Source organism: Triticum urartu, chromosome 4, assembly GCF_003073215.2.
Source record: "Triticum urartu cultivar G1812 chromosome 4, Tu2.1, whole genome shotgun sequence".
Taxonomy (NCBI): Eukaryota; Viridiplantae; Streptophyta; class Magnoliopsida; order Poales; family Poaceae; genus Triticum; species Triticum urartu.
The window spans coordinates 409,785,139-409,798,259 of record NC_053025.1 but is presented as its reverse complement, the minus strand read 5'-3'; the positions used below and the strand labels follow the sequence as shown (position 1 = coordinate 409,798,259).

Sequence of the window (13,121 nt, the reverse complement as noted above, 5' to 3'; positions counted from 1 at the left end):
TTGAGGCCAAAGCTTGACAGTTCCAGTGCCCACTCAACAATCCTGCCTGTCGCTTCTGGATTCTGTAATATCCTCTTCAGCGGAAAGCGAGTGACAACTGTGATCTCATGTGCTTGGAAGTAATGGCGCAGCTTTCTCGAGGCCATGAGGAGGCCGAAAAGCAATTTCTGCACGCCAGAGTACCTTGAACTAGCCCCCTGCAGAAGGGAACTGACAAAATAAACTGGGCGCTGCACCATTTTCTTCTGTATCTCCTCGCGCATCTGCGCAGATCCATCTTTGTCAGGACCAGAGCTTGCCGGGGAAGCCCGTTGCTTGTCGCTGGATGCGCTTGCCGTGGTTGCTGGCTCGTCATCTGCCTCCCTCTCTGCTACTAACGCAGCACTAACCACTTGATTGGTTGCCGCTATATACAGCAGCAACTTCTCTTGTGGCTTAGGTGCGACAAGTATTAGAGGGGAGGACAGGTATCTCTTCAAGTCTTGCAGCGCAGCCTCCGCTTCCGGAGTCCATTTCATTGGACCTGCCTTTTTCAATAATTTGAAAAACGGCAGGGCGCGCTCAGCAGACCTAGAGATAAACCTGCTGAGAGCAGCCACGCAACCGGCAAGTCTTTGCACATCCTTGACGCGCTTTGGTGCTTCAATCTGCTCAATGGCCTTGATCTTGTCGGGATTGGCTTCAATTCCCCGCTGAGACACGAAGAACCCGAGAAGCTTGCCTGAGGGGACTCCAAATACACACTTCTCTGGGTTGAGCTTGAGGCTGATCTTGCGCAGATTTGCAAAGGTCTCGTCTAAATCTTGGATCAGAGTTGCCTTGTCCTTGCTCTTGACCACTATGTCATCCATGTAAGCTTCCACGTTTCTGTGTATTTGTAGCTCAAGAGCGACATGGACTACTCTTGCAAATGTTGAGCCAGCATTTTTTAATCCGAAAGGCATCCGTATGAAACAGTATGTGCCACATGGAGTAATGAATGCGGTCTTCTCCTCATCCTCTTCTGCCATGAAGATCTGATGGTATCCTGAATATGCGTCAAGAAATGAAAGCAAATCACATCCGGCTGTGGAGTCAACAATCTGGTCAATGCGTGGCAAAGGAATTGGGTCTTTGGGACAAGCTTTGTTAACATCGGTAAAATTGATACAAAGTCTCCATTTCCCGTTCGCCTTGCGCACGACTACAGGATTGGCCAACCACGTAGGATGGAGCACTCCTCTGACAAGGCCTGCTGCTTCCAATTTCTTGATCTCTTCTGCAATGAATTCTTGGCGCTCCACTGCCTGCTTCCTGACCTTCTGCTTGACGGGCCGCGCATGAGGACAAACGGCAAGATGGTGCTCAATTACTTTCTTGGGAACACCGGGGATGTCAGACGGTTGCCACGCAAACACGTCGACATTCGCCCGCAGGAAAGCAACGAGCGCGCTTTCCTATTTAGGGTCGAGAGTGGCACTGATGGTGAAGGTACCACCAGTGCCGTCCTCCTTGGCGGACACCTTCTTCGTCTCTGGCGGAGCTGCCATTGTCTTCTTACACTTGCCGGTGGAGCTCGATGGTGCGTCCTCGACGGCAGCGCGGCACTCCGAAGAGGTGCGCTTGCCGGAGTGGGCATCAGAACTCTTGCCGGACTTGGTCTTCTTCTTCCCCCCGGGAGCTTCAGCGGCAAGTGACTTGCGATCTGCTACGGCTGCCGCTTCCCGGTAGATCTTGTCGGCACAGATAAGAGCATCCTTCTTGTCGCCGGGGACAGAGATGACGCTTATCGGGCCTGGCATCTTCAGCATGTTGTATGCGTAGTGAGAGGCTGCCATGAACTTGGCAAGTGCTGGACGGCCAAGTATCCCATTTTAGGGCAATGGAATATCGGCAACGTCAAAAGTGACCCTCTCAGTCCTGAAGTTCAGCTCGCTGCCAAATGTTACTGGCAACGTGACCTTCCCCTTCGGCTTGCTCCTTCCCGGGTTGATTCCTTGGAATGTGCCGGTCTCTTCGAGCTCGCTGTCAGGGATCTGGAGTTTCTGGAGTATAGCGGAGGAGATCAGGTTCAAGCCGGCCCCGTCGTCAACTAACATCTTAGTGACCTTGAGGTTGCGGATAGTTGGTGAAACCAACATCGGCAAGCACCCGACCGCAGTTGTGCGATCAGGGTGGTCCTCAATATCAAAGATGATAGGCGTGCTGGACCATTTTAGAAGGTTGCACGATTCGACGGGTGGTTCTGCTGCATTGACTTCCCGCACCCACTGCTTGAGTTGGCGGTGTGAAGTATGCAGAGAAGCACCGCCGTCAATGCACAAGACCTCTGTGGCTTTCTGGAACTCCTGCTCACTGGTCTCAACATCATCCATGTCTTCGTCGTCGTCGTCATCTTCATCCTTGTCGCGGCCGTGGGGAGGTCTGTCTCCTTGCCGCTGCTTGGCCTTGCCGCGGCGTCCTCCCCGGCCGGCACGCTTCTTGCCAGATTCTCCAGCGCCTCCTTCGGCCCTCTCCTTGTCTCGTCGCTTGTACTCAACTTTTTGTTGCTGGACAAGCTGCTTGAACTTCTTGCAGCTCTGGAGGTCATGGCCCTTGGTGCGGTGAATCTTGCAGTACTGCTTGTCGGTGCCGTCCTGCTTGTCGACGACTGCCACAGCCTGGCAGTTGGTGCATGCGGCAATCTCCTTGCCGGAGCTACCAACCTTGGCTTTCTTGGCGCCACCTTCGTTGCCGGACTGCTCAACGACTAGCACATCTTTGCCTTTCTTCTTCCTGTTCCGGCGCCGGTTTTTCTTTGCCGGGGCAGCATCCTCGCTGTCAGATCCTCCTGCTCCTACATTCTCTCCGGGGAGTTTCCTCCCTTCCTCAGCACGTGCACACTTGTCGGCCAGGGCATACAGCTCACTGACGTCTCTGATCTTGCACATCGCCATCTCCTCCCGCATCCTGCGGTTACGCACGTTCTGATGAAACGCGCTGATGACCGCGGCAGGGTGGACATCTGGGATGTTGTGCTGTACATGGCTGAACCTCTGAATGTAGTTGCGCAGGGGCTCTCCTTCCTTCTGGGTGAGCAGATGAAGGTCACTCTCTTGGCCATGAGGTTTGTGGCCGCCTGTAAAGGCGCCAACAAACTGATGGCATAGGTCTGCCCAGGAGGATATGGAGTTGTCCGGCAAGTGCATGAGCCAGGACCTGACGTTGGGCTTGAGCACCAGCGGGAAGTAGTTGGCAAGGATCTTGTCGTCCCGCCCCCAGCAGCCTGCACCGCGATGGTGTAGATGCTGAGGAACTCCGACGGATGCGACTTGCCGTCGTACTTCTCCGGTACGTCTGGCTTGAAATTCTTCATGCTGGGCCACTGGACTTGCCGCAGCTCACGAGTGAACGCAGGGCAACCTACCGCGTACGGCAAGTCGCCTGGTTCCCCTGGCGCATGCATGTCAACAGAGGGCCCAGCGCGCTGGTCTGATTGACGTCGTGCTTCTCTTCGGCGCTCGATGCGAGTACGAGCGTCTTCTTGCTGTCGTTCGTGAAGAACTTGGCGCTGATCGCGGCGAGCTCGTGGATCTGATGACGCGGTGGAGTCGCTGTCGAGGTGGATCCGGCGAGTCAGCGATCCTGGCCTTCGGGGCGGGGAGTGCACAGTAGTTGCACCCCCACCGGTCTTGTCGTCACTGGCTCGTGTCTGGCTGACTTGCCGCGGCCGCGACGTGCTCGGCTGCCGTTGAGTGTCGCCGTTGGCGAAGCCGATGAGACTCTGGATGGTGGCCCTCCAGTCGTCGATCTTGTCCGCCGTTGGAGGGTAGTCTAGGAGCAGTTGAGCTCGCGCCAAAGCTTCTGTTGCAGTGGCGGGTGGTGGTGGCGAACGGTGCGAGGAGCGGGATATGCTCGGACTTCTAACTATGTTAGAAGGAGCAATATCCTGTCCAGGCGACCGTGCCTCGCTCGTGCCAGCATGTTGACGTGCATGGTGGTCTTGAGCGCTCCGAGATCCACCAGCTCGATCTTGGTCCAGCAAACGCATGGTACCATGAGCACCATGACGCTGCCGGTCCCGCGCCTCATGAGATGGGCGCGGTGCATGTACGGACGCCGAGGTCTTGGAGTGCGCCCGGTCGTTGTGGGAGCCGGCTACGCCGCCGATGGGCAGCGCAGCCTTGTCCTTGGACCTGGCGGCACCGTGAGCTCCCTCGTCGACGCCCGTTCTTCCGCCGGCGTCTGCCCCATCAGCCGTTTGCTCCGGTGGTAGCGGGGTGGACGGAGCAGCCGCCTCCGAAGCTTTTCTTCTTCGGCGGCATGTTGATGAAGATGATGGAGATCTAGCTCGCGTGAACGCCGGATTTGGTTCACACAACCTCGACGCCCCCTACCTGGCGCGCCAAAGATGTCGGGGGGCTGATCCACGAACACCTATGGGACCGGCGGGCCGAGTCCCTTTCGGTTCGGCGGGGGCGGAGGTCGCACAAAGAGCAGATCGAGGCGAAGCACACGAGCGATTTACCCAGGTTCGGGCCGCACGGATGCGTAAAACCCTACTCCTGCTTTGTGGTTTGTATTGATTTCTTGCTCGGGAGCGCGGAGTGCTACAGTACACACCAGCAGCTAGCGAGACCGAGCGTGAGTGTTTTTCGAACCCCCCTCTACGTTGCACATGGGCCTCCTTTTATATGCTCAAGGGGTCACCAACAGGTGGCAACGGAGGCAAAGGGTAAAAATGGAAAGGTGTTGCGGTAGGTACAGCTACCTACTACAGTGTATCATACCTAACCCTGACGGCAGGGGACAAGGGCCTTAAATGCCCGTCTGTGTCGCCTAAATAGTGTAAAAAGGGACCGTCAGGGGCGCCACCGCTCGCCACGATGGCGATCTTGTTAGCGCCGCTTGCCACCGCGCACCGCAAGCTGCACAGCCTCCCGCCACGTACGCCTGGAAGGGCCCCAGAGCGACACGTTGGTGGATGTGCTGGAGCGCGGGCACAGTGGTGTCTTGCCGCGGCAAGCGCCTTGCCGCGGTTGTTGTCTTGTCGTGCCTGGGAGCTTGTCGCTCACCGGGCCTTGCCGGAACGTGCGATGCGTCGCGGCAAGTTCCTTGAGGTGCCTTGGTTGGCCTTCCTGGCAAACTCCTTTTGCCGGGGTCTTGAAGTGCCTTGGTTGGCCTTTCCGGCAAGCTCCTCTTGCCAGGGTCTTGTCTTTTTGACTTGGATACTTTGTTCTTGAATGGCTCCAGAGGAACCACTGAGGATCTTGGCGGTCACCCGGTAAGCCTTGCCGCAGGATGCTGCGACTGCCCGTGCACAAGTTCAAGATACTAAGGTAGCCCTACACTAGTACACCGACACACACTTAATTTAGCATTATTATATGTGTGTCTATATATATAGAGAGAGGGGTCTATTCTAATAACACCGACCTTCTTCAGCTAACACCCTAACCCACCCCGACCCGATGCGAAATAAAAAAAGCAGGTCAACCCCGGCCACCCCTCCTCCCACATCTCCCCCGTACCCACCCACCTTCTTCGTCTCCACCCCACCACACACCACCGCACCAACCTCCCCCTTCCCCCACCACCGCACCACCTCCCTCCCTTCCCCCACCCCACCAACCGGCGCCAATATCCCCTCCCGTGACCTTCCTCCCCTCGCCGACAAGCCCCCTCCCCCGGCCAGCTCCCATCACGAGCCGGCGCCGGATCCAGGCCGCGGCGACCCCCGCCCCACAACGCACCGGCGTCGGATCCAGGAAGCGAAGGCCTGCCACCGGAGCTAGGCCGCGCCCCCGGCCTCCACATCCAGCCGACGCAGTTCGGGTCGACAGCCACACTGTTGTGCCGGATCTGCTCGCCGGTCCTCCTTTGCGTTTGAGCTTACTGTCCGCCGCATGTTGGGTCGAGCCTTCAGCGACCAATTGCTCACAGGAGAATCCCCCACCTCCTCTTCCTCGTGGCATCGGTGAGATCCGCCGCCCCACGCCCCATCCCGCACCACCCCTCGCCAGATCTGCATCGGGACCTCACCTCGCCCGCACCCTCACTTGCCGGAACTGCTAAGCAGTTCAGTGGGGTCTGTCGTGCGGTTCGGTGGGTCATGCCGTGCAGTGTGGTGTGGCTGCAGCTCTTGCGTGCGGTTAGGTCGTGCGTGTGAGTGTAGTGCAGTGCGCCGCACAGGTGGGCAGAGGGAGGAGGGGAGTGTACTGCACGGGCACCCGGCCCTCCATTCCACCTTCCCTCCTCTTTCGATGGAGCAGCACGGCCGGGGCGACCCCTTTGGGCTACAGTCCATTACGGCTTCCATGCAGTCCCAGTGTGGCGTGCATACAGTCACCTCCCCCTGGCATTCCTCAACCCTTGCCGAGCGGCATCTACACCACCGTTGGAGATGAGGTTCACCATACATTGATGTGAAGTTAAGTATGTGTACATGTGCAATTTGTTGTATGTGCATGTAGAAACTGCAGCTCACTTCATCCGGCGTGGCGTTTTTTGGTTCAATTGCAGCTCACTTCGTCCCAATTGTTGGCGAAACCGTGCACTAACTCATGCCTTCTCTCTAGGATGAGCAACGCTATGGTGTCGCTGGAGCAGTCCACACAGCAGGCGCGCACAGCCATCGTCGACCCGTCATGCAGTGCACTTCTTTACAATGGGTGTGAGCAAAGTCGGGATTAGTTAGTAGCGCGCGCGGCCGGCCAACATCGACTCACGGGCGATTTTTGCAGCTCACTTTTTTGTTTTTTCAGTTCGTTGCGTGAGAAAATGGTGTATGTTTAGTTTATATATTGAAGGACATGTGTGCTGATTGCAAAAGTAGTACACTTCGGCAAAAGAAACTGCAATCTGCATAGGAGGGCCACCACCCCCGAGCCGCCTATGCAAAATTCATGATAAAATTGTGGTATCCCTGACTGTGTTCGCGTGGTGCGGAGGGTGTGTGCATGCAATTCAGTCTTTTTCATGTTTGTTTTGTCTGTAGTCTTGCAGTGCTGTTCTCTTTTGGAAGACATATCCAGTGCTCGGTTTGTTATGCGATAGGAATACTACAGTCTGGTGCGTGGGCGCAAGGAAAGTACACTAACCTCAACCATGCAAAAAATTTAAAAAGCGTTTGCAAAAAAAACATTGATGCAGTACACTTGCCTTGTCTAGGCACTCAGGATCTGAAGTTCACTAACCTCAACCATGCAAAATTTGAAAAAGCGTTTTACAAAAAAAATGCAGCACACTAGCCTCGGTAATTCGGTTCGGACAAACGACAACAAAGAAGTGCACTCCACCTCGTTTAGGGAAATTTATGTCCCACAAAAAAATCATGCAGTGCACTTGTCTGTCCAATAAAGTGCGGTATTTCATCTGAAGCGGTGCGTTCTTCGTTCCCCGTCGGAGAAAAAATACGTCTAAACAAAAAGAAACAATGCAGTGCGCTTGCCCATCTGATGCAGTGCGGTATTTCGTCTGAAGCAGTGTGTTCTTCTGTCCGATGCAGTAAATACAACGATTTTGGTCTCGCGAAGAACAGAGTGTCTGCTTTTCGGTAAAAACAAAGCTGCTCTTAAACCGTAACCGTAAGGAATTAGAGAGAGTGTTCTACATGAAAAAGTTACGTCTCGTCGATATCTTTCCAACGGCATATGATTTGAATTATTCCGACCAGCGGTTCGTAAAAATTTCGTGAAAAATAGCCGCTGCCTCTCGACGTCAGCCGCATGATTTTCAAAATTAACTAAAAACCGTAAGGAATGTCAAAAACATTTCAACATACGAAAGTTGCGCCTTGTCTGTAGCTTTCCGACGGTGTATCATATGTCTCGTGACGACAAACCGTTAGAAAACTGGAGCGAAAATAGTACCGAAAATTTCAAAAAAATTGAAAAATAGAATTGCACGATTTAGTAAATTTGAAACTGCTCTTAAACCGTAACGAATTAGAGAAAATAATAGATATGAAAAAGATGCGCCTCAACGATATATTTCCAACGGTGTATTATTTGCTTCATTCTGACGAGCGGTTTAGAAGAAAATGCGAAACAACGCTCGCTGCCATTCGTCATGGGACACACTATTTTCAAAACTGCTCTTAAACCGTGTGAAATCTCGAAAAGTATTCAACATGGCGAAGTTGCGCCTAATCCATAGCTTTCCAACGGTATATTATACGCCTCGTTCCGATAAACGGTTAAAAAACTAGAGCAAAAACAGTACGAGAAAAACACGTCGTGCAGTTTTTTGGCGACGGGAAGTTCACTCGCGTGAGTACTGCAGCACACTTGGTTCAAACAATGACGTGCATTTGTGTTGAGCGTGCAGTGCGGAAGTGTTGTCAGAATAGTTATTCTACTAATATTGTTAGAATAGACCGGCTGTATATATATGCCCACTACCTTCCACTTCGTGTTAGCGGAGCGGATGCACGTAATGATCGATACTTTGGTCATACATGCATGTCGTCATGACCTACCATAAGACGGACCGATGAATCTATCGTTTGGTCAAACGCTAGTTGTTGTTGTCGATAAACCGCTTGGGCCAATAGATTGAACCATCATAAAAATCCCACGAGAGGGACCACAAAACCAGCACCTCTTGCATGCGGCCCAAAATGATATAAGTTGGGAAGGGGTGATGTGTGTTTTCAATATAGAATAATGTCCAATTTAGATGTGGTGCGTACCTCTCGATACAGACAACAACCATGAAGGCAAGGTAGTTAAGGACGAGATACACAGGGATGATGTAGGTCGAACCCAGCAATCCGAGCATGTGGGAGGAAATCCTGACAACGCATGAGCTCGAGCTTTGGTTGAGCGACATGTGACGGTGACTGGCCCTAACATGAACTAGGAGGAATCCATTCATGGCCAATACATACCCATCATTATCGGTCAAAGGGACGATATATATACACTCAAGGAGCCCACAGATATGCGTGTCATCACAAAAAACCGCACAAGGGAGACGTGGTCGATCAGAAGACCCCATATACACTGGATGCGGCCCGAAAATATGTATGGTACGGTGGTGTGTGATGTGTTTAAATCCCAAATGCACAACTTCGATGGGCCACTAACTACATTACAAACCGAACACCGTACCCAACTCCAAGCCTGGTTCAATACGTACGATGTCAGTTTCCCAACTTCAAGGCGGCGACAGGGGGGTCGTCCCACGCATGCGCTCAAACTTTATTTGGTCTAGCATGGGACACATCTATATCTATATCTATACCCCTATATAGTGTGTGAATAACTTTGAAAGTTGGTCGTTGGATGAAGCCAATCCGACGGTACATTGATGGCAAATCCGAGCACTAATGGCCGTTGGATATCATCTATATTCCACCAGATTCTGCCACATGTACAATCTAGAAGACTCCATGGTTGAACTTAAGCATAATGTACAAAACTCATAACACAAGCACTTCTCCATTGCTCTCTAGAATCTTCCATATCTTAATTGCCCAAACTTTTTTTTCTAAATGAATTGACACTTTTGTATTGACTTTATGCTTTACAATGCACAATTCCATGAATCTTAAAATAGATTTTTTTATAAAACTAATTGATTTTGGATGAGATGAACTATAAGAATTAAACGAACATCTACATCATGCATATATGACTCAAAGCTTACAAGCTATAGTGTGGTATTTATTCATAATTTGGTTACCAAATCTCATGCGTGCAATGCACGTGTACCTTACTAGTATCAATAGGAAACCATCATGGTCAAACCCTTCTCGTTGTTGGGTCAAAGGGATAGATTGTGTGGGGCCCCTTAATTGTCGGTAAAGGATAATATATATACCTTGGGGAGCCCACAGATATGTGTCGCGTCTATAAGCCGCACAAGGGAGACTTGCTCGAGAAGAACACCCTGCCCCCTATACCCTGCATGCAACCTAAAAAAGGTTTATATAATCGCCATGATAGGTCAAGTCAATCATTCTTTAATTTTTTAGAGGAAAAAATAACCCATAAAAACATAGTAGGTTTATATAATCGCCATTACAGGTCAAGTCAATCATTCTTTAATTTTTTTAGAGCAAAAAATAACCCATAAAAACATAGTCTACAAATTAGCAAAACAAGGATCCCAAGGTTTATATAAATGCCATGATAGGTCACTATAGAGATATAATATATCTCTATAATGATTGTGTCATAGCATTTAAATGAAGCTTGAGATATGCAACTTCCCACCTGGTCACCCATCTTTGGACTACTCCAGCCCGAGCACGCTTAACTTTTGCATTATATTTGATTAGGCTAGCAGATGGGAAGCCGGCCTTTGCTGATAACAATTGTCCCCTTGCCATTAACGCGTTTCACGCTGGTCACCCTATGGGACCTACTCCCTCCTATCACACGCATTTGTGCTTTTATAAACTATGTGGGATATTTACATGGCCGGTGTCTCGTCGCTAGCCTTCAATGAGCACTGACACAGGTAGCGGGAAAATGATGGGAGAAGAGGCGTGAAACCAATGAGAGGAGTGGCGAGAAACGGTAGTCTGTTTAGAAAACCTAGTAGAGAAGGAAGCGTGAGCTAGCACGACGCATGCGCATAATGCTTACCCATGTACTACATGTGCTGTGAAAGGGCTCAGGGTTGTCGTTCGATGTGGGAGCATCCAACAGTGCACACGTACGATCCGTGGGGTTTGGGTTCTAGCCAATCAGAATGCACGACTCAGATCGCACGCGCAGGAGGGGGAGGGGGCATCGGCCACATTTTGGTAGGCACATGGCTTTCATGAGTGAACCGTGTGCTATTTGAAAACATTTAGTGAGAAGAATCTCGGTTTTTAAATCCCCATAAGTCCAAAACTAACCCGAAAATCATGAAACTTGGCATGGTGTCACGACATCGCACATATATGTCGAGGAATTTTTTTTTTGTCCATTTTGGCACAAGTTTTATTACAAGCCTCTTACAAACCGGAGTCAAGGTTGAGGTTCGGGCAGTCGTGAGGCGTGGAACTCTATGGACACCTGCTAGCGCTGGCGTGGATGGGTCGGCCTGCTAGCGCTGGCGCGGACGGGCCGGCCCCGGACGAGCCGATCGCTGTGATCCCCTTTCTCTTGGGGGCCATGGTGATGATGAAGTCGGTGTGCTAACCTTCAAACCGGATTTTCACAGCTTGCGCCCCCTACCTGGCGCGCCAAAGATGTCGGGGGAAATGACACCTACGGGATCACGAGGAATCCCTTTTGCTATAGTTGGCGGGTGCGGGGCTGTGGAAAGAGAGGGATTGAGAAATCAATGCAGGCGGATTATCCAGGTTCGGGCCGCAAGAGATGCGTAATACCCTACTCCTGCTGGTTTATGTTTATTTGGTGTTCTTGGACTAGCTACAAAGCGTGCAGGGTCCAAAAAATCTGAATCCTCCCTCAGTATGCCGCGGGCCTCCTTTTATAGTCAAAGGGGCTGCCACAGTGGCACACAGGAGGTGGAAAGCTATACAGTAGTCGAGTCTATCTCCAGGCACCGTAGGACAAATGCATTTAATGCGCTACCTACGTGCCCTTCTTGCTTTATCGGGGACGACAAGGAAGCTCGTCCCAGTTGTCACCGCCTCACCTGGCTTCGACACGCGTCTGAACTGATGAGGCGTGTAGTGCCACGCTGACTGGCTGGCTGCTGAGTTGGTGCGGTGGCAGAGTCTTCACGAAGATCTGCATGCCACCACGCAGGTGCTTGCTGAGTTGGCCTCGAGGCCGCACATCGCCACGCAGGTGCTTGCCTAGCTGGTGGGCTGGCAGCTACATGGGAACGATGGTGGAGTCTTAGAAGATGTGGGCCGGGCTGCGGCCCCCGCAGATGTCTTCAGCAAGGGTCTTGTCGGGGCCCCGGCAAGGGTCTTGCCGTGGTGTCATGGGCATCCCCGGCAAGCGTCTTACCTGGGGGGACTCATGGGTATCCTCGGCAAGGATCTTCCCAAGGATCGTCTTCTTCTGGTTATCATCTAGTCCTGCATGTTCTTGGTCTTCACAAAGATCTGGATGCCACCATGGAGGTGCCTCCCGAGCCTCGGTTCCAAAGTGGTTGATGGTGTTGGAACTCTTGGGCTCAAGGGTGGCGGCTCTGCTGGATTTGGGCAAGTTGCCCCGGCAAGGTTCTTGCCGGGGCTGTGGAGGCCGCCCCGGCAAGGGCCTTGCCGGGGGAGTTCACCACGCCCCTCTGCTCTTCGGGTTTCTGGCTTGGCGTTACTCTGGTTTTCTTGTGGCTTTGCTTCCTTCCTCTGCCCCGCTAGGTGTGGCCGCAGGCGCGGCTCCAACTGCCCACGCACAAGTAAAGGGGTACAAAATAGGACCCCTCCATTTGTGCATCGACAGGAGCCCCCGGGCCTGGGCCACACATAAGCGTGACGCGTTGTTGGGCTAGGCCCAAAACGGTGCGCGGGCATGCGGGGCCGAGTTGTACCGCAGTAACACCCTCGCCAGTTGCACTTCCTCATGACCCACATTGAATGCGTGACGTCGGGGTCGTGCGTGATGTGGGGGTCATGCATGGGGCAGTTGCTGCCCTCATGCATCACATCGTGGTAAATGGTGAAGAGGCGGCCCGCACCTTCCCCATAAAAGGGAGGAAAACGCAGGGCGCGGCTCATGTACTAGGTGGACTCAGGTCGCGGCCTTCAAGGTTCCCGCGCCCCACGGTCACGGGGTGGAATGTGGTCGCTTCAGTCGTCCTCTTGATTCCGGTTCGCTTGCCATGTGTCCTCCATGCCCCTAGGAGGGTAGGTGGTGGACGCGGAGGGCACGAGCCATAATGTGGAGGCGGGAAGCTGGGTCGTTGCTGATTGGAGCAGCGGGTCAGTCCCGATTCCCTGCGCCCCTTGGCGGCCGGATTGGTCGAGTGGGGCCGCCGAGCCTCGGCCCCGCCCCTTTATAAGAAGAAGGGGAGGGGGACGGCGTCATTCGATCCTTCAACACTCATCTCCTCTGCCTTGACTCCTTTCTTCCCTTCATCATGGCGAGAGGGCGCGCTGGTGCTCCGATGGCGGCAACGAGGGCCTCCGCTCGACAGCGTGCCCTTCCTTCCCAAGAGCTCGTGGCGGCGGAGCCGGCCGCAAGAGGAAGAGGGAGGGAGCGAGGACGAGGCCGTCGTGGCGCTCGGGGAAGAGGAGGACGGGGCGGCGC

General features: G+C 53.0%; 1 long non-coding RNA gene across 2 annotated transcripts; it reads left to right on the top strand.

Annotated features, from left to right (window-relative positions):
- Window positions 1-5,425: 5,425 nt before the first annotated feature.
- LOC125551812 lies at window positions 5,426-6,954 on the top strand. 2 transcript variants are annotated; one of them, XR_007303230.1, is made up of 2 exons: window positions 5,426-6,388; window positions 6,481-6,954. It is a non-coding gene; the product is annotated as an uncharacterized LOC125551812 (long non-coding RNA). The 2 variants fall into 2 exon arrangements; XR_007303229.1 differs by having other exon boundaries at window positions 5,426-6,393.
- The last annotated feature ends 6,167 nt before the right edge of the window (window positions 6,955-13,121 follow it).